The 21,587-nt window shown below is 38.2% G+C and overlaps 1 protein-coding gene and 1 pseudogene across 1 annotated transcript in view; both read right to left on the minus strand.

Moving 5' to 3' along the window:
• GLG1 (golgi glycoprotein 1) overlaps window positions 1–21,587 on the minus strand; it is a 146,933-nt gene that overhangs the window by 64,678 nt on the left and 60,668 nt on the right. The window lies entirely within an intron of this gene.
• On the minus strand, window positions 3,153–4,382 carry LOC103662111 (annotated as a pseudogene).

A 21,587-nucleotide genomic window follows, 5' to 3' on the forward strand; every position in this document is an offset into this window, starting at 1 on the left:
TAGAAATTTTTTTTAAAAACAGAAATTATATATGCTTAAATCAATTCTGTAAAAGAAATGAGATTTCAACTGCTTAAGTGCTTCCTTTATTACTTGTATTTCTGTAATTTTATTTTAATTTATTATCTTCCACTTGCTTAATTAATATAATAAGATTTTATATCTCTTTCTACTGCCAATGACTTTCATGCTAGTCCATTATTGACTTTGTATTGGGATGCATGATAACCTAGCCTTAACAACTCATGTGATTGTTAAATTTCTGCATGATAAAGTATTTTAAACTACAGTTTAGCATTAGAGGGTGAAAAATCAGAATTATCACTGAACTCTAACAATAAGATAAGGATTGCTGAAAATACTTTCTAACCAGGGAATTGACTGTGGCACATGATGAGGGTAGCTAGAGAGATGGTGTGGGCACTTCTGCCCTTTTATGAGCAAACTGAGAGGATCTAGCAGGACAAGTGAGCGTACTTTAGGTCTAGATAGTTTCTATTTCCTGAAGACACTGTCACTGGCCCGACTAGAAGCCTGAATGATTCTGCAATCAAAATATTGTTTCATCCGTCTTAAAGTGAATCTTTCAATCCTGGGAATTGTTGGAGTGTCTGAGACAAATAGTGTAGTCTTTGGTGATTTTTAAAAAATAGATTGTAATATTGCTTTTGTGTCTTCTTGCTAAACTAAAATAGTTTATTTTGTCTAAAACATATTTTCATTATAGCAAATCACCTAGTAACCTGATAACCAGGTAGTAGAAGATGAGGCTTAAAGCTTTCATGTAACTCTAATTGCTGAAGACAGTTGGTATTTATAAAAAAAATCTGACCTTGCCTGACAGCTAATCCACAGTCAGGTGGAAAATTTGTAGAATAGCATGCTGTATCAGTAAGTATTTTCCAGAGATATAGAACTATATATATATAATTATATATATATATAATATAAAAATATATATATTCCCATGACTACATATACTCTGCAAAGCCAGGTCCATGAACCAAGGAAATACTCAGCTACAGAAGCTATGTGACTTTGGGTGTGTCACTTAACTTCTCCAGGACCCCTGAGGACAGAACAGGAATTTCTTCACCTAGGATCATGAACTGACTTTAGGAATGAAACTGTCTTGAAAGTGAATACAAACTTTTGTGTGTAAGTATATTTTTCTGGGAATTTACAGCTGTCATCATAATCTCAGAAAGATCCATAAGACACCCAAAAATTAAGAAACGGTGGTCTAAGATGGTTGAGATTCTCTGCAGCTTTAGCAGTCTGTAAGATCTGAGATGTGGAATACAGAAACAGAGGTATTTCTTGATTTCATGTCTTTTAATGTAGGTAATTTGCATATTATGATCATGGTTTCCTAGTGCTTCATCTTAATCATTCTCTCCTGGTCAAAGCACAACAAACAGGTTTCAGAATAAACTACTGAAAAGCTTGATTCTGAATGTTCCCCATTAAATCAACGATCACATTCACTTAAGAGGATGTTTTTTTATAGAAATTATGTCTGAACTATGATTTCCCCAAGGTGAACAGGCTGAGTTAATGAGTCCGGCAGGAGAAATTAAAGGATTCACAAAACTAACTTGGAAGTTGTCCCAGTCTCTAAAACAGAAATGCTTGGGAGTTGGATTTTGTCTAAAATTTGGAACATTCTAAAGTTAGATCGACTGAAGTTGAACTCTCCACAAGATTATACCTGGTACTAAATTAAGTGACAACAGATTCTGTTTATTAATCACCTGGGAGAAAACAAAGAAAAAATGTCAACAGTATCAATGCTTTTGTGACCTTGCAAAAATCTGAAGGCTGGGCAACAACGCGATGTCTCCCTGTAAATAGAAACATTGTCCTGCAGTAGTAGTAAAGAGACCCTTCTTCTGGAGTTTACTCATTAAGAACCTAGTAAAGTGCCAATCATATGAGCAATTCATTTATTAACTTGACCCAAACCACCCCCTCCTGCCCACAAAAAAAAAAAAAAAAAAAAAAAAAAAAAAAAGCAAACTGAACATAATATGGTTGGTAATGAAAGGATAAAGTCAGTCTTCTAGTTTTGGTAAACTTTCCCTGAGCAAGTGTAAATTGAATCTTAACCATCAGTCAGATTCATAACCTCTTAGTGCATTATTATGGCTCAATCAGAATTAACTTTTTTTATTTGTATCCAGGGACTGCTGCTAAGTATTGTTTTCCAAAAGGACAGTGATCAACACAGGCTTTGGGCCCTCCAACAATGCTCTGTGCGATTTACTAAAGAGTTGCGTTTTTGTGTGATTCCTTAACATTCAACCACCTTTTCAAAAAGTATGTACAGTAAAGGTCCAGTGGGATATTTTTTAAAAAGGGTATGAGACACAGATTATAGATGTTGTCTCTCAAGTAAATTAATTAGTGTGGTAGATAAAACATGAGTCTATATGTAATTGTGATGCAAAGAGTGGAGTTTGGGGTGGAGGGAGGGCCTGATACTTTAAAGAATGAAAAAAGGCCCCCCCCCCGCAACCGTACCCACCACCATGAGTAGGATGATAGAAAGGAAGTCAGAGGGGGTCTAATGCAGGAGGGCACATCTGAGTTGAGCCTTAAAAGGAGGCTGTGATTTGGTGATGTGATGCTGTGTGTATGCTGAGGCAGACGAGATGGGGCTGTGCAAGGTAGAAGAATGCTACAGTGTGGGAGGAATCGGAAAGGCACATTCTGTGCAGAGGGCAGAGACCTAAGTGAGAAAAGTGAGGAACCCTATGGTGACCATTCTCGGGCTTACATATTTGACATTTCCTAATATAATGTGGGTGGGATAACTACAAATTTTAATAAAATCCCAATGCTGATCGAATAATGGTTTCCCATAATCCAAATTAGTATGCTATGCTAAACACAGTGCAGAGAGTGGTAATTTAATTTACTATTATTTACCTGTGTGCTTCCCCAGTAGGTGGGTGGGGTAATAGCTGGTAAATACTGTACTGTTACTACCACTTATTATTTTTTTTAATCTTTAAACATTTTTGTTTTGGGGATGCCTGGGTGGCTCAGTCCGTTAAGCTTCTGCCTTCGGCTCAGGTCATAGTCCCAGGGTCCTGGGATCGAATTCCACATCAGACTCCTCGCTCAGCAGGGAGCCTGCTTCTCCCTCTGCCTGCCTCTCCCCCTGCTTGTGCTCCCTCTCTCTCTCTCTGACAAATAAATAAAATCTTTAAAAAATAAAAATAAAAAATAAACATTTTTGTTTTGAAGAAGGAATAGGAACAGCTACTTTAGAAACTAGAGACACTCAAGCACTGATCTATTCATAGGGTTTCTACACAGCTGAAGAAGCTTATATCAAACAGACAAAAAATAGTACAGGAGATCCATATACAGAAAGATTTAGAAAAATCCATCTCTAGAAAGCAGATCATATGGAAGCAAAGACCCTGCTGAATGTAGGAGAATCAGTGGGGCTGAGGCATAAAGGTAGGAGGCAGACCGTGTAGTCCCGAAGAAGTTCTTTCTCCTCCTGATCTAAACCTTTGCCTCCAGTATGGGTTGGGAGAAAGGTCTTGATCATTTGAACTGGTTGTCAATCAAAATCTCCCTCATTTTCTCTTGCCTGGCTTCCAGTAGAGCCAGCACTAGCAGCTGTCTTTTATTTAGGACTTAGTGGTCCAACTGTTTTTCAGTCATTTCCGCATTGTGTGCACGAGTCAGCAACTTCTCTAGCCTCAATCTCCTCTTCCTCTACATCGACCGCAGACAGAGTGACAGAGATGAACTTGCCCATCTCTTTAGTCCATTTGGTCATCATCACTTTTTTTTTTTTTTAAGATTTTATTTATTTGACAGAGAGAGAGTATGAGCAGGGGGAGCAGCAGAGGGAGAGGGAGAAGGAGGCTCCCCACGGAGCAGGGAGCCCAATGTGGGGCTCAATCCCAGGACCTTGGGATCATGACCTGAGCAGAAGGCAGACGCTTAACCGACTGAGCCACCCAGGCACCCTCATCATCACTTTCTTAGGAGGCTTTTGTTTCTGAGCATAAATACTTATTTTCCAAACCCTGACCAAACTTGACTACTGCTCCATCCACAATAAATGTCACAGGAGCATTCTTCCGGGGACTGGCAAAAGAGTGGCAGTCCACACCTTGCATATGTCTTCCTGTATTGTTGTTCAATGCCTTCAGGCTTCTGAAGATACACAGTCTCATCTTCTGTGTTACAAAATTTGTGGGCATGTTTGGCAGTATCAATCACACGGAACCAATCTCAGGGCCTCATGGACAATTTCTCTGACAGCCCAGCACCAGGATTATCTGGCTACACAAACGGTGGCAGACATGGAAGGACTCCTTACCATCATCATCTTGGCCCCAGGTGTCAGTGCAGACTACACTATTTAGGCATAGTCAGAGGAGCAAGCCCAAAAACTCAACATCAAGAATAAGGCATACTAGTTACTTCTATAAGAATATGTTGAGTTTTAAAAGGGGTAAAAGATAGATATGAGCCCCAGAGAAGGGGGTGCCTAGGTGGCTCAGTTGGTTAAGTGTCTGACTCTTGTATGGGCTCAGGTCATGAGATTAAAGCCCGGTGTTGTCAGGCTCCAAGCTCAGCAGCGTGTCTGCTTGAGATTCTCTCTCCCTCAGTCCTTACCCCACCCCCGTGCCCCCCCCCACCACACACACTTTCTCTCTTAAATAAATTAAATAAATAAATAAAATCTTTAAAAAAAAAAAAAAAAAAGATCCTCACAGATAAATTAGTGCCTTGGCTCTTGGATAGTCTCACTCAAGTGCAGAGCAGTAAGGGGGCTATGTTGAGGTTAAGACCGATCTGTACCTTTAAAATGAAAAAATACCTTCAATGCTCTTTAATTTTAATAAAGTAAAAGGACACACACATACACACTACAGTGGGAATTAGCAAATAGTTCTGTTTTGTTTCAGATAGCATAGTTGACCCATACAAATAAATACTGGCAAGACTTTCAGCTCTGTCAAGTATTTTTTTTTTTTTTTAAAGATTTATTTATTTATTTATTTAACAGAGACAGCCAGCGAGAGAGGGAACACAGCAGGGGGAGTGGGAGAGGAAGAAGCAGGCTCATAGTGGAGGAGCCTGATGTGGGGCTCGATCCCGTAACGCCGGGATCACGCCCTGAGCCGAAGGCAGGCGCTTAACCGCTGTGCCACCCAGGCGCCCCTGTCAAGTATTAATCCACTCATCTTCAGTGAGGTTATACCCCTATCCTGAAAATATGAAAACACAGTGCAATCTGGTTAATTACTGAACTTAATGGCTGACAAAAAACAAACAAGAACAAATTGAGCAACTCTTGACTCAATGATGGACTGATCCATATCCATGAAGATGCCATGCCCCCAAATTTTCTTTGAGATGTCAGATTAACAATTTTAAGTAAATTTTAGAACTAGTTAAACTGACTGAATGGAAACATTCAAAATTAATGTAATTTATCATCTTCTCTGCCCAGAGCAGGAAATGGCAAACACCAAATAAGGATACAATGATCTAGTTATTGAAAAAAACTACACAATCACATTACAGCATAATCACATAGGATTCTGGTTTTACAAATCTTAAGATTTATTTTAAAAATGTAAATTACAAAAACATGTAATTTCTCTATCATAAGAAATATTGTGAACTCTTTCCTTATTTTCCCATTTTACAATTATGAATTAGAAATAGAGATACCTATAAACTGTAGAAGACAGGTCATCCTCAAAAGAATGTTTGGAGATATTTCTTTTCACATAAGAGCTCAACCTTTTCATCAACTTTCTACTGCTCAATATTCAAGAAATGTAGGGATTGTTTTATAATGACAAGCATTTTAAAATCCAATTATGGCCTTACAAAGATTCTGCCTCATTTCCCCATTGTGAATGAACGAGCTTCTCTGGAACTAAACCTTCCTCATGAGGGCCTACAATCAGCAGGGACGGAAAAGTTACCTCCCATAACTCATTTTTTTCTCCCCAGGAGATGACTTAGAAATCTAGAGATTCCAGCCATTGCACTATTGGGTGTTTACCCCAAAGATACAGACGTAATAAAGAGAAGGGCCATATGCACCCCAATGTTCATAGCAGCAATGTCCACAATAGCTAAATCGTGGAAGGAGCCGAGATACCCTTCAACAGATGACTGGATTAAGAAGTTGTGGTCCATATATACAATGGAATATTACTCAGCTATCAGAAAGAACGAGTTCTCAACATTTGCTACAACATGGACGGCACTGGAGGAGATAATGCTAAGTGAAATAAGTCAAGCAGAGAAAGACAACTATCATATGATTTCTCTCATCTATGGAACATAAGAACTAGGATGATCGGTAGGGGAAGAAAGGGATAAAGAAAGGGGGGGTAATCAGAAGGGGGAATGAAACATGAGAGACTATGGACTATGAGAAACAAACTGAGGGCCTCAGAGGGGAGGGAGGTGGGGGAATGGGATAGACCGGTGATGGGTAGTAAGGAGGGCACGTATTACATGGTGCACTGGGTGTTATACAGAATTAATGAATCATCGAGCCTTACATCGGAAATCGGGGATGTACTGTATGGTGACTAACATAATATAATAAAAAATCATTAAAAAAAAAAAAAGAAAAAAAAAGAAATCTAGAGATTCCAGTTTAGTGCTGGTGGGAACATTTTTACCTAATTGATGGGTGAAGGAAACAGATTCAGGCATTCTTTCGAATACTTAACCAGATTTCCATCTAGCCTCAAGGGAAAGAATCTTCAACAGGTTGGTCTATCAGCTTTGCTCCCAGCCACGGCCACGGCAGGCACAGAGCTGTAAAGGGATAAAAGGCCTTGTTTTCCATTGCCCAGTTGCCTAGATAAAGTCAGTTTGGAGCCTACATTACCAGAGTGACACCTAGAGCAGTATCACTCAGTCTAAAGTGCTTGCATTAATAAACTATCTTGTAGAAAACTCATCACAAAGGCCATACTTCCTCTGAACCGTGAAGCTGTAAATACTACTACTATACTGCTGCTATAAAAATATAGTATCAAAATTCTTCTAAAATAGCAACTCATAGTATTTTTCATAACCTCATAAAAGCAGACACAGTATAATAGATCCCCTTACATCATCCTGTTTCAGAGGCAACAGGGCAGTAAGAACTCTGGACTAGGAGCCAAAAGACTCGAGTTAGGATTCCACTTCCATTGCATATTCATTGTGTAACACCCTTGATCAAGTCACCTAATTCTTTAGGCTTTAAATTTCATGTCTATCACAGAGAGAAATCCTGCTTTACTCAACTCATGGGGCTGCTGCAAGTAGAATGAAGCCTTTGAAAATTAGAGGGCCTTGCAAATATAAGATAGTATTGGCCTTTCATTCTCTGTAAATAATCCAATCATTTAAGCATCAAAAGCAACATTACTGCTTTCTAGTAGGCCATAATTCATGCAAAGAATATGAATTCAAAATACATGACGTATATATTTAACTGTATGTGTACACACTATCTCTGAAAGAATACATAAAAAAATGTATTTTCACTATATACCCTTCTGCATTTTTTGAATTTTGTGCCAAATGGAAAAAAAAAATCAAAGACAATTCCAGTTTAAGCTTAAACAGAGATACTTCTGAAAATATTTGGACTACATCTTCACGGTTGAGGCAATGAAAGGACGATATACTCTTCCCAGTCCATATTTTTCTATTTTCTTTCTCTTCTGCTATTTCAAAGGGATGATGGGGGCGGGAGCAAATGCATAATTCTGAAGGATTTGTAAGTTTTGAAGCAGGAGCCGCCAGGAAGACAAAAATAAGGTTAGATGAGAGAGATAAAGACCATCTGAATACTGGAAAATGCTAAGCTGAAATGGGGGAAGAACAGTACCTCATACCTCAGCATCGATGGACTTGAAAAGTGTCAAAGAAGGAGCAAATATTTTTACACAAATAGTCTCTTCTTGAAAGAGAGTCACGTCAAGAAACTGAATGGGCAAAAGTAATCACTACTGAACAACAGCAGATATACAAAAAGACAAATATAAAATAACAGACATATATAAAAAAGAAAACCTGAATTCAGCTATTAGAACCTATAGAAACTCCTGGGGCGCCTGGGTGGTGTAGTCGTTAAGCGTCTGCCTTCGGCTCAGGGCGTGATCCCAGCGTTCTGGGATCGAGCCCCACATCAGGCTCCTCCACTAGGAGGCTGCTTCTTCCTCTCCCACCCCCCCTGCTTGTGTTCCCTCTCTCGTTGGCTGTCTCTCTCTATGTCAAATTAATAAGCAAAATCTTTAAAAAAAAAAAAAAAAAAAGAACCTACAGAAACTCCTATAAGTAGTCCTGACCAAAAGCTACAAAGGGTGTTATGTCCTAAAACTCACAGAATCATCAGGTCAAAGAATTAAAAGTTCTTTTAATTTAGAGATACTTTATCCAAGAGATTTTCAAATTTGGGGGACTTCCTCCATACTCCTCATGACCATCTAAGGCACCGCAAACTGAGCAACGAGGTAGTCCAAAACCACCTCCCCAACCACTCCACCTTTCCACTTAAGTCAAAAATGTGGAAGTCATGGGCAACTGCGTGGCTCAGTCCATTAAGCGTCTGCCTTCAGCTTAGGTCATGATCCCAGGGTCCTAGGATCCAGCTCTGTATCGGGCTCCCTGCCTCATGGGGAGCTTGCTTCTCCCTTTGCCTCTCTCTCTGTCTCTCATGAATAAATAAATAAATAAAATCTTTAAAAAAAACCTTTCTTCTTTAAAAAAAAAATGGGGAAGTCGTTTGCTCAACATCACAGAATCATCTGCTGGCTGAATGAAAATCTTAAGGCTCCATATAAATGCATTAAGTACAGAAAAAAATTAAAATCTGTGTGAAAACTGAACTGGGCAAACCTAGCATAACTGCGATTTGAATGTACAGCTGTAAAACAAATATAATCCTTCAAATATCAAAACCAAAACCAGCACCCCAACACAAAAAACCAAACAAGAGGAAACTCCACCTTTTCCTTTATCTTCTTCTAACTCCATTCTAAAACCCCAAATCTAAAACATTCTGTCATGTCACAACTAGGAAAGGCTTCTGACTCCACCAAAAAAACATTTAATGACTATTTTCAGGAGCTAGTCTGTAGCCAAATTGTCAACATGAAAACGATGTTGTATATTTAATACCTCTCTCATGTTTATAGGCCTTTTACTTATATAAGTAAATCTTCTGATTCCTTATCAGATCTAACCGTTTATCTACTTGATAATGTCTCCACTTAATATTCTCCTACCTGCCATCTAACTTCTTTTGAATGACAACAAAACTACACATTAAAATTTAGCAAACCTATAGGAATATTCTGGTAAAGAACTGGTCACTGGGTAGTCCCTAATAACTGGTACTGATGTGTGATACAAAAGCCTGTTGGTTACTACCAGCAAACTGGATGAGTACTTGCTAGCTTGGGAAAATGATGCTGACTCAGGGTCCATTCTGATCCTCTGGTTCCCTTCTTCCTCAAAAAAAGAATGAGATTGGTAACTTCTCTCAAGAAACAGAAAATGTGGGACTCCGTGCTGAATTGTAAACTTTAAAACAGTAAATTTTGTAAATTTTATGTTATGAGTATTTATCATAAAATATTAATGAAAGAAAGAAGTGGGCGTCAACTTGAGATCTGAAGCCTTAACTACTCAACAGGAATTCTGGACGGGCTTTCCTCAATCCTCTTCAAGCACACTTTATAAGTGGGGCAGAAAGTTGGGGAACTCTTATATGCTATGGTTCACAGATTGAAAGAGGAACTAGACAATCAAAGAAATCATGAAATTAAATAATTTGGCTGATAGCCCCATACATAGATCTACAGGCCCTGTGAACTTTGGATGAGAGCTGTTCTCTTATTTTAATTTGGGCACTAGGCTCCTGGTTAAGAAATGAACCGCGGGGCACCTGGCTGGCACAGCGGTTAAGCGTCTGCCTTCAGCTCAGGGCGTGATCCTGGCGTTGTGGGATCGGGCCCCACATCAGGCTCCTCCGCTATGAGCCTGCTTCTTCCTCTCCCACTCCCCCTGCTTGTGTTCCCTCTCTCGCTGGCTGTCTCTATTTCTGTCAAATAAATAAATAAAATCTTTAAAAAAAAAAAAAAGAAAGAAATGAACCGCAAACTCTGATCATAATCTCTCTCCTGTTGCAGCCGCAGTGTACAAATACACAATCTCCAGAGTCTTAAATGATGGATCAGATGATCCAACAAACAAATGATTACTCCACAATAAGAAGAAGAAAAGCTGATACATGTAGTGGATGAAGTACTACGACCAGAAACTGGATATGCAACCATGACTCTTTAAAACAATGGTCTACATCTGGATTGATCATGTCCCTAGGTGACAACGCTCCACTCTCCAGTCTGGGCTGAAGAAGGACCATAAGAGGGGACAGATAACTAAGACCAACTCTGTCAGGGTAACGTAGGACTATAGACCAACTGTGCTAAACATGACATAGTTGTTACTTCAGGGAATCTTTGCCCGAGAAAGACAGACTGTAAATCAATAAATAACTTCACCATTTGATTCGGGGAATTCCTAAGAGATCAATTCATCAGAGTTAAGAGTCTTCTTTTCTGAGCAAATAACTTTCTTATCTAACATGTTTATGATCAAGAATTGCTTTGAGACGCCTGGGTGGCTCAACTGGTTAAGTGTTTGCCTTTGGCTGAGGTCCCAGGGTCCTAGGATAGAGCCCCGCATCGCTCCTTGCCAGGCAGGGAGCCTGCTTCTGCCTCTGTCTGCTGCTCCCCCTGCTTGTGCTTACTCTCTCTGACAAATAAATAAATAAAATCTTTTAAAAATTAAAAAAAAAAAAAAAAGAATTGCTTTAAGACCTTTACCTTGAAGTGTCCACCGATTCTAAATTATTGTATAACAAATCTGTCCAATTACAATCAGTTCCCTTCTTTAAAAGGCCCTTTGAAAACCATCTAAATATCCCAATTTTGACTTCTTTCTGTCACGGGGGTGTTCTCCTTTCTGTACTAAATATTCTAATGAATTCAGCTTTGCTTTATTAACAGATTGGTGAAATTTAGGAAAGTATATCGGGGTCCATGCCAATTGATTCTTCAATATACAGCTCAAAGAAGGGAGTCTACAGCTAAACTGGGAAAAACTCAATTGATACACTTTAAAAACTGAATCTTCTGGGAATATAAACATCATTAATGTGCATACTACAATCTAATAAAATCTCTGAAAGAGTCCCACATTTCTACTTGCTTAGTATCAATCTACAGTTGACAGAACAAGGTACTACTAAGTATATGTCCATAAGCACCACTATATCAAACTACAAATGCTAAAATGGTATCAATTAAACACTTACTTTGGGAAATATTGACAGATTAATGTAAACATTAATAAAGATGCAATATTTTAAAAGAATTATCCATAATCTCCAAATTGTATCTTTGCCTTTTTAAAGTTGTAATTTTCTATTATAAAACGATTTGATTTTGAAACCAAAGTGCAAAGAACAAAAGACCAGGAGGATCCTTTTAATGGTACTCCAACTGAGCTAATCATCACTATACGACCTGAATAAGTCACATCTCCCAATGCTTCAGCTGGAACAAGTGGAAAACTAAATAAAAAGCAAGACATTCTGACTCCAACTGGTTGCATATCTAGTATGATTCCATAAAAACAATACTACCTTTCTGAGGAAAGGGAAATGTTGTTACAGAAGGGGAGTAGTGAAAGTAAAGAAAGGGAGTAGTTCACTGGGAGAAGTGAAAGGAGATAAGTGGAACAGTTGCAGATCCTTTTAGAATTACTGTTTTAAAATACTTAAGTATATCGATGGTTTAAATATGCATTACTTCTCAGGTAAAGAACGTTCACCTCCAGTAACGGAAACAAAGGACACTCCAAGCTATTTCTAAGCACTCATTACTATATAGTCTGTAGGACAAGGTATACAGCATAGACTTTGGAAAGAACTGGGATCAGATTTAGGTTTTTCAAGGTACTTTCTGGGCTAATTATTTAACTCTTGTAAGCCTAAATTTCCTTATCTATAAATGAGGATGAATATTTATTATATATGTAGGAATAAGTAGGGCAAAACATATAAAACACCTATGAGTGCTCACTGTAAGCATATAATAAACTATAATAATATTACAGTATATTCTAGAGGAGTGTTAACTTTATACTGCCATAACTCCAAAATAAATCAATAAATCAATCTCAAAAATAAGGAAAAAAATAAAAAGAGGTTTTCTTTTTTTTAACCTCAACTTTAGGAGTAAGTTTGTAGATACATAGATATTAGCTACTGGAAGGCAACTTCAGTTTAAATAGTTCAATTACATTAGGATAAACGAGAGTAAAGGGATAAATTAATTTAGGAAATTATGGTAGAAAAATCTTACCCCAATGGAAAGAATAGTCTTTAAATGACTTCATCAAGTTTGCTTAGCACAAACAAGTGTGTGTGCAATTTCTGCCTGCCCCTCACACTCATCTTTCAATCTAATATCCATATACAAATCCAGACGTGGTACCTATTTTGAACTTCATTTAGGTTGTATCTAACTAAGCATCAGAGGATTATATAGTTTTGGTTTTGCTCACTCATGTTTTAAGGCTCCAAAGAGCCTTTATATTTAAATCCGACTGTTCAGATGCAATTATCTTTAAATATGCAAAAAACCAAGGATATTAGTCATCTAAAATCACTCTTCTCAATCACTTAGGAAATGTTTCTAGCCCACCACTGGCTGTCAATGCACTTTTCTCATCACATCAAACTCAAGTTGATTCATTTTGTGAAAATAAATGTTACTTGTGGCCGACTAGTCAACTTAATAATAAGCAAGATCAATGACCGACAATTCAATTTATGTGTCCTGCATTCGTCTGGGTTTGTTATTTCAAATCACTTGACGGCCATTTGTAACAGGTAGTATAATGCAGGGCAAAATGGCGCCTGGGTGGCTCAGTCAGTTAAGCGTCTGCCTTGGGTTCAGGTCATGATCCCAGAGTCCTGGGATTGAGTCCCCCAACAGGCTCTCTGCTCAGCGGGGAGTCAGCTTCTCCCTCTCCCTTTGCTCATGCTCATGTGGGCACATACTCTTTCTCTCCCTCTCTCATAAAAGCAAGCAAGCAAGCAAGCAAATAAATAAATAAATAAATAAATAAATAAATAAATAAAGCAGTGCAAAAGAGGTCCAGGACTACATTACCACAATTCTTCCAAATACACTCAGATCTTAAAATACTATCTTTAAAATTTTGATATCGCAATTACTATTCTTCAGAAGAATATTGTGTTACCTAATGTCTAAAATACAGGGCTTTGACTAAAGGTCTTTAAATCTTTAGTCTACACCAGAAAGAGAAGATAAGCACTGGAGGAAAGGGTGCTATTTCAAAGATAATATATTAAATTCGAATATGTGATACAAATGAAATACCTCATGGACCACAGAAAGAGGACAGACCAAATAACCTAAGTGAGCCACAAAAAGCACGTAAGCATTTTCCAAGAGAAATCTTACTAAATAACCCACATCACAGAACTTGACTGGGGAAAGGCTCTCTGCATCAGGTAGAACATATCAAATTCATAGACCTATTCAGAGGCAAGAGATGATATCTAATAATGGAAAACACATTTTTGTTTCAATTTCAAAGGGAAAAAAGAGATGGGGTGGGGTGGATAGTAGAAAGTCAATTTGGGATTGCTCTCTCTTTCTCTCTCTCTCTCTCTAAAAATCTTGCTTCTGGTGCCATGGATTTTTTTTTTTTTTTTTAAACCACCTACCTAGATTCTCCATGTTCCTTATTTTTACCTCAGTATGCAAGGAAAAAAGCTTCAAGCATTTAAATGAGACTTACCCTTTCTGTAATATGTACTAAATAAAATCCACGAAATGAAACATTCTACAACTTATTTAAAGTACACACTTCAGGGGCGCCTGGGTGGCTCAGTTGTTAAGCGTCTGCCTTCGGCTCAGGGCATGATCCCAGCGTTCTGGGATGGAGCCCTGCATCAGGCTCCTCCACTGGGAGCCTGCTTCTTCCTCTCGCACTCCCCCTGCTTGTGTTCCCTCTCTCACTGCCTGTCTCTCACTCTGTCAATAAATAAAATCTTTAAAAAAAAAAAAGTACACACTTCAGTTGTAAACAGTACTGGACACTTGCATATGTCCACTCTGAGTCATATGCCTGGTTAAGAATCTATGATGTTGATAGCTAATGATGGCATTAACATAAGGAATTCAGATGCATATACACAAACCAATTTATGTGATCCATGATAGATTTTTAAATAAAAATAAAATAAAAATTTAGGACATTCTAAGATATCTTAGAATATTTTAACTAATTAATTAACTTACTAAAAACCTTTAGCTGTAACTTTAATTTTTAAGCTTTATCTCAAAGTTAACAAATACACAAGGAGGGGCACCTGGCTAGCTCAGCCAGTGAGGTGTGCGACTCTTGATCTCGGGGTTTTGAGTCTGAGCCCCGAATTAGATGTCAGACTGCTTAAAAATAAAATCTTTAAAAAAACTTAGCAAATACACATCTTAAAATATAAATACGGAGTAATTTTGGTCTAAGAGCAAGTTAATGAAGTTTCCGAAAAGAAGTGAATGCATTAATACTTCCTTTCCAAAAGGTTTGCCATTGAATAAATGATCTCACTATCCATGACTTATCAAAATAATGTATTCAACTGGTTACTAAAATTGCCCCCGCTTCCAGACAAAGAAACAGTATATAAGAACGGGAAGATGACCTCCCTGGTTTAAAACAGTCTCTTGAGGCTCCTGGGTGGCTCATTGGTTTAGTATCCAAATCTTGATTTCAGTTCAGGTCATGACGTCAGGGTCATGAGATGGAGTCCCTCATCGGACTCTGCGCTGAGTGGAGCCTACTTAAGATTCTCTCTCCCTCCCCCACCAACCCCGGCTCGTACAGGCCCTCTTGAAAAATACATACATACATACATACATACATACATACATAACAGTCTCTTATTAGTTCACTTTGGGGCCATTAAAAATTCCTAAGTTTTTCTGTTTTTATTTTGTTCCTCTGCCCTCTTGGAGTAGTGCCTCAATTAAAAATAAACACAAGAAAATTCCTATAAATGTAAATTATCCTTTCAACCTTTTCCCTGTTTCATCAATACCTTAATTAATATAATTACACATCCTCTCTAAGTCTCAGAAACACAGAAACAGAAAAAATAAACAGCAGATTCTTTTTCCAGAGATGACTAATCATCCTTACTTTAGAATTTAAGATTAAGTAGATCTAGTTTACATCATTAATTGCCCCCAAAATAGATCAGACAAAAGTATCTTGCATCTGTGAATTGGCTTATGGCTACAGTTTCCACTTATGACAAAAATTCAATTTTTTTTTCATATTCAGCTTTCTTTTTGCATAGCGAGGAAACCAACTGACCAGGTAAGACTATGAAATTGTCAATTTCAATTCCTATTCTACCAGTTAACTTATGCTATGATTTGGGAGAAGCCAATCATTAATCTCATCCTTTGCCATTAGAATTCTTTGAATCTGAACTATGGTAAAAAGAGAAAAACACATTTTTTCAAACTTTTCCCCTATAAAAAACAGAACCAACCTTTCTGAAGCCCTCTGACAATTTTGATAGTATAACTACGAACTCACAACAGCTTACATCTGTGAAAAATATCCACTTCCAAATAGAGGGATCATTTAAATTGTCTCTGATGCCAAAAGTTGCATTCTTGTGATATATAGATAAAGCTAGCTAGCTAGCTAGCTAAAGTGTTGATTTAATCTACTGACAACAGCTTAAACTTGCATTTTCAGAACAGAAGAATAACTAATCCAGGATGAAAGATTCCAACTCTTAAAGTCAATATTCAGGATCAGTCTCTGAATGAGAACCTGACTCACAGCAAGCCCTGGAGCTGCTCCTCCATTCTAAAAATATCTGCCACAGGGCACCTTATTCATTCCAAACTGAGTAAGAATTTCAAATCTATGTTCTAATTCTTACTTGGTGCAACCATGACATCACAGAGCAGGCAAATGCACAAGAAATTTTGTGCAGTAATTTGCCTACAAGTTTTATCTATCTTGAAATTCTTTCTTTAAACATTAAAATCCTAAGGAAATAAATTCTTGGTTGATCACAAAACCCCCATACTCTCTGGAGTTACTTTTCTTCTCAGATAACTGAGGGCAGTGGGGCGCCTGGGTGGCTCAGCCGGTTGGTTATCCGACTTGGTTTCCAGCTCCGGTCATGATCTCAGGTTGTGGGATCAAGCCCCATAATGGGCTCCACGCTCAGTGCAGAGTCTGCTTAGGATTCTCTCCCTCTCCTTCTGCCCCTCCTCCCACTCCCTCTTTCTCTCTTTCTCTCAAATAAAATAATCTTAAAAAATAAATAAATAACTGAGGGCAGTTCCAGGAAGGCAGTGATCACAGTTTGGGCCATCACAACACTAGGCACATACTGGCATTCTATATACATTTTTTATTTGGTTGACAGAAATTCTATCTGATCTCTAGGCTTCCAAAGGCAAGCTGTCAGTCACTGGGGTCACAATGGAACAAACACCTTCTCCCGAACCTCTTCCTTTTGGGTCTATTTTTCAGACTTTTTAATTTTAACATCAATTCACTAATATAGACCCAAATTAAAACCAAAACTATGCAATGACTTTAAGCTGGATGGGACAAGAAATTACTAAATAAAGAGATCAAAGAGCACTACTCTCAGAAAATTAAGCCCACTATTTTGGTTTCTTGATGGAAAAGCACTAGGACAGAGAAGAAAAAGGTTATCAAGAATTGCATTTCTGGAGTTCCTCTGCACACGTCTGAAGGAATTCATCACCATTATTTACTTAAATCCAATTCTCCTGGCAGAAACTGCTCATCCTTCAAATGAAGTTTTTATTTTATTTTATTTTATTTTTTAAAAGACTTTATTTATTTATTTGACAGAGAGAGACAACCAGCGAGAGAGGGAACACAAGCAGGGGGAGTGGGAGAGGAAGAAGCAGGCTCCCAGCAGAGGAGCCTGATGTAGGGCTCGATCCCAGAACGCCAGGATCACGCCCTGAGCCAAAGGCAGACACTTAACAACCGAGACACCCAGGTGCCCCTCAAATGAAGCTTTTAGAAATGACCAAGAAAAAACATCCCATGTCAATAAACACCAATGGATTAGATCTGAAGGAAAAAAAAAGACACCTCTGACAAGCCGACTTATCTCCTGAGGTCGTTATCCCTTTAAACTGCCCCCTGCCATATACATCCTTTTAAAAACTTCTAAATTTAGGCAGATACAAACTGGTTAACAACTTATGTATAAGGTAACTTTCTGCTCAGAAATCAATCTCATGTGAAATCTCTCAGTAAATTCTGCTTCATCTCCGTCTTGTAAGCACCTATTTGGAGCAGACTCTAGGAAGCGGGCGGGAGGCACACAGCGATGAGCGTGGATGAGCACCAGTCAACCTCATGTAAGGGGCGGCAAGGACCTGCACTTTTTAGGCCTGTGCGGAGGGAAGAAACGTTGACAGGAAGAGGGCCTGAGCAGTAAAAGAAAAAAAGAAAACAGAACTAAAGAGCAAAACGTGATGACGTCCCCAAGATAACAGATGGAAAAATAATTCAGAAGAGGAAATCATAGGAAACCCATCTCCTAGACAGAAAGAAAAACCCCTCTCCTTAGTTTCTCAACAGCTGCTTAAGGAAAGGAATCCTTGCTAGCTTCTACAGAGTCTCACAAATCTGTTCCTCAGTTCGTGAATTCCACTCAGTCCACGATGTGAGTGCCCCGGAAGTCTAAGTAAACAAAGATTCTGCATAAAATTTTTAATGCTCTTTATCCAACTAAAATTTGCTGCTAAATGAAAGAATAAAAAGGAACTTTACTCTTTTGTAACAGGGAAATACAAACAGTGGCACTGACTTACTAAACAGGAAACTGCTTCCATCTAACTGTCTCAAACCACAGCAAACAGACATTCAATTTGTTATGTGAGTAGCAATTTTGTTTTGTGAGAAATGAAACTGTAAATTATACTTCTATAGAAAGTAGAAAACTTTTCTTACAGTATAGGGAAAAGGGAGATAAAAGCCAGAAGAATCTATGCTTTAGCCTTAATTTTAAAAAAGCCTAAGGGGAAATACAGATTGCCATGTCTTAACAAACTTTGTTGAATCCACTGTTCTTTAAATTATGTGCAGCTTTTATAAATAAAAAAGAAAAAATTAAAGCTAAATTATAATAAAATTAAAGCTGATAAAAAGAATTTTGAAACTTGTGAAAGATATTACTAAAATTGTGCTGAGTTTATTTTGATCAATCTTGAAACCTTTAACTACTGGCAAGGGTGAGAATTTACTACGCTTCCCATTAAGGCCTGATCTTGACTTAGAATCTCCACATATTTTTAAAAAAAGAATCTCTACATATTCTTGACTCAAACTATATGGCATACTTATGCCATTTAAATTTAGGTTAACTATATTCAGTGTATGTGGTATTTAGGAGGTGATTTCAGAGTTGGCAATTTACTGGACACTGAAGTGAGGGAAAGAAGGATAAAGGATGATGGTGCCCTAGTTTCTGGGTTGGGGGACAAAGTGGCTGGTGGCAGCTTCACTGAGAAGTGAAATCCAGGCCCAGTAGGCTTGGAGTAGCAGGTACTCAGCTCAGTTCCAGCCAGAAATGTTGAGACTCAAGTGCCCATGGACATCCCCCCCAGACATAGTTGGCAATATGAGTCTGGAGCTCAGGAGAAAGGTTTAGGCCTATGATACAGTAATCATCACATTTACCTGGGAATGAAATCACCCCGGCCAAGTGAGAACGGAACCATGACATTTAAGCACCTGATTAAGGGGGTGACTGAGAAAGAAGAGTCTAATAGAAAAGCCACAGAGAAATGTTATGTTTTTATTTTAATTCCTTAGTTAACACACAGTCTTAGAATAGTTTCAGATGTACAATATAGTGATTCAACAATTCCATACATCATCTGATGCTCATCATGACTCCTTAATCCCCATCACCTATTTCACCCATCTCCCCACCCAGGGTAACCATCAGTTTGTTCTCTATAATTAAGTCTGTTTCTTAATTTGTCTCTCCCCCCCACTTTGCTCATCTGTTTTGTTTCTTAAATTCCACATGTGAGTGAAATCATATGGTATTTGTCTTTCCNNNCCTAACTTATTTTGCTTATTAGCATTATACTCTCTAGAGCTCCATCCACATCATTGCAAATGGTAAGATTTCATTCTTTCTATGGCTGAGGAATATTCCATTATATATATAATATATATATCACCTCTTCTTTATCCATTCATCAATCAATGGACACTTGGGCTGCTTCCATAGTATGGCTATTGTAAATAATGCTGGTATAAACATTGGGGTGCATGTATCCCTTTGAATTAGTGTTTTTGTATTCTTTGGGTAAATATCCAGTAATATCCTGGATCATAGGTCAGATCTATTTTTAACTTTTTGAGGAACTTCTGCACTATTTTACACAGTGCCCTGCACCAGTTTGCATTCCCACCAACCGAGCAAGAGGGATCCTTTTTCTACGCATCCTCGGCAACACCCATTGTTTCTTGTGTTGTTGATTATAGCCATTCTGACAGGTATGAAGTGTTATCTCGGTGTAGTTTTGATTTGCATTTCCCTGATGATGAATGAGGTTGAGCATCTTTTCATGTATCTGTTGGCCACCTGGATGTCTTTTTTGGAGAAATGTCTGTTCGTGTCTTCTGCCCATTTTTTAATTGGATTACTTGTTTTTTGGGTATTGAGTTATAGAAGTTCTTTATATATTTTGGATACTAATCCTTTACCAGAAATGTTATTTGTAAATATCTTCTCCCATTCTGTAGGCTGCCTTTTAGTTTTGTTGATTGTTTCCCTATGCAGAAGTTTTTTTTGTTTTGTTTTGTTTTGTTTTAAGATTTTTATTTATTTGACAGAGAGAGAGAGACGGCCAGCGAGAGAGGGAACACAGGCAGGGGGAGTGGGAGAGGAAGAAGCAGGCTCCCAGCAGAGGAGCCTGACGTGGGGCTTGATCCCATAATGCCGGGATCACGCCCTGAGCCGAAGGCAGACGCTTAACCACTGCGCCACCCAGGCGCCCCTATGCAGAAGTTTTTTATTGTGATGTAGTCTCAATAGTTTATTTTTTGCTTTTGTTCCCGTGCCTCAGAAGAATATCTAGAAAAAAGTGGCAACAGCCAATGTCAAAGAGGTCACTGCCTCCTCAGAAAAATGTTTTAAGAAGGTAGTGGTCACATATTCATGACTGCATTTATATAAAATGTCCAAAAATGGAAATTTAGAGACAGAAAGTAGATTAGTAGAGTCTAGGTGGGGGAATTAATGGGGTAAAATTAACTATAAATGGGCATGAGGGACTTTGGGTGGGGGGATAAAAATATTCTAAAACTGATTTATGGTGATAATTACATTATTCAATAAAGTTACTAAAGATCACTGGAAACTTGAAATGAGTGACTATGTTAAATATCCTTCAATAAAGCTGTTTTTCAAAAAAAAAAAAAGAAAATATCTTCTACACTGTGATGTGGATACTATTTCTAGCATGAGAAAATGTTTGGTGAGATTTGTAATAACCAAAATTATAGGCTCCCACACCAAGCAAGGTGGAAACCCCTTCCACAGATATCTAAGCATGTATTCTAATTTTTTAAAAAGAGAGAGATGTTTTAGTTGTTAAAGTTCATGGCAGCCCTCAAAGTTCAGAAAGTAAAATCTGGTATACATATACAGAGAGCAAAGGGACTATGTAATAAGTAAACAGTGTTTAATTAAAAAAAAGGCCCAAAATGGAGTCACTTGTGTTAACCCAAGACTTAATTAATACCTAACTTCACAGTTTCAATCTCTCTCAGGAATGTAATCTTAAACCACTCAACCTGGAATTTCCTAGTCAGCACTAGTGAGGTAATCTGCCTGGGTGGCAGATTCCCTCTGGTCCCCAAAGAAAGATGAGGTCCACTCCTTCCTTGTCCCTGCCCCTTCTGCCTACAGAAGTCTCCCATTTTGTGTAGCTCTTTGGAGCTCCTCTCTATTTGCTAGATAGGATGCTGTCCAATTCATCATCGAATAAAACTAATATGACCTCTAAATTTACTCAGTTGAATTTTGTTTTTTAACAGTGACCAAGTTCCAATCAGGTACATTTGAAAATATGAAGGGGCATTTTTGTTTATTACACGGACTTGTGGGTAAGACTGACATGTGGAGGGAAATGTTTAAACTACAATTTATTGGTGCACCTGGGTGGCTCAGTCGGTTAAGTGCCTGCCTTAGGCTCAGGTCATGATCTGGGGGTCCTGGGATCGAGCCCCAAGTCGGGCTCCCTGCTCAGTGGGGAGCCTGCTTCTCTCTCTGCTCCTCCCCCTGCTTGTGTTTTTTTTTTTCTCTCTCTCTCAAATACATAAATAAAATCTTAAAAGAAGAAGAAGAAGAAGAAGAAGAAGAAGAAGAAGAAGAAGAAGAAGAA

This window comes from Ursus maritimus, unplaced genomic scaffold (genome assembly GCF_017311325.1).
Source record: "Ursus maritimus isolate PB19 unplaced genomic scaffold, ASM1731132v1 scaffold_19, whole genome shotgun sequence".
Taxonomy (NCBI): domain Eukaryota; kingdom Metazoa; phylum Chordata; class Mammalia; order Carnivora; family Ursidae; genus Ursus; species Ursus maritimus.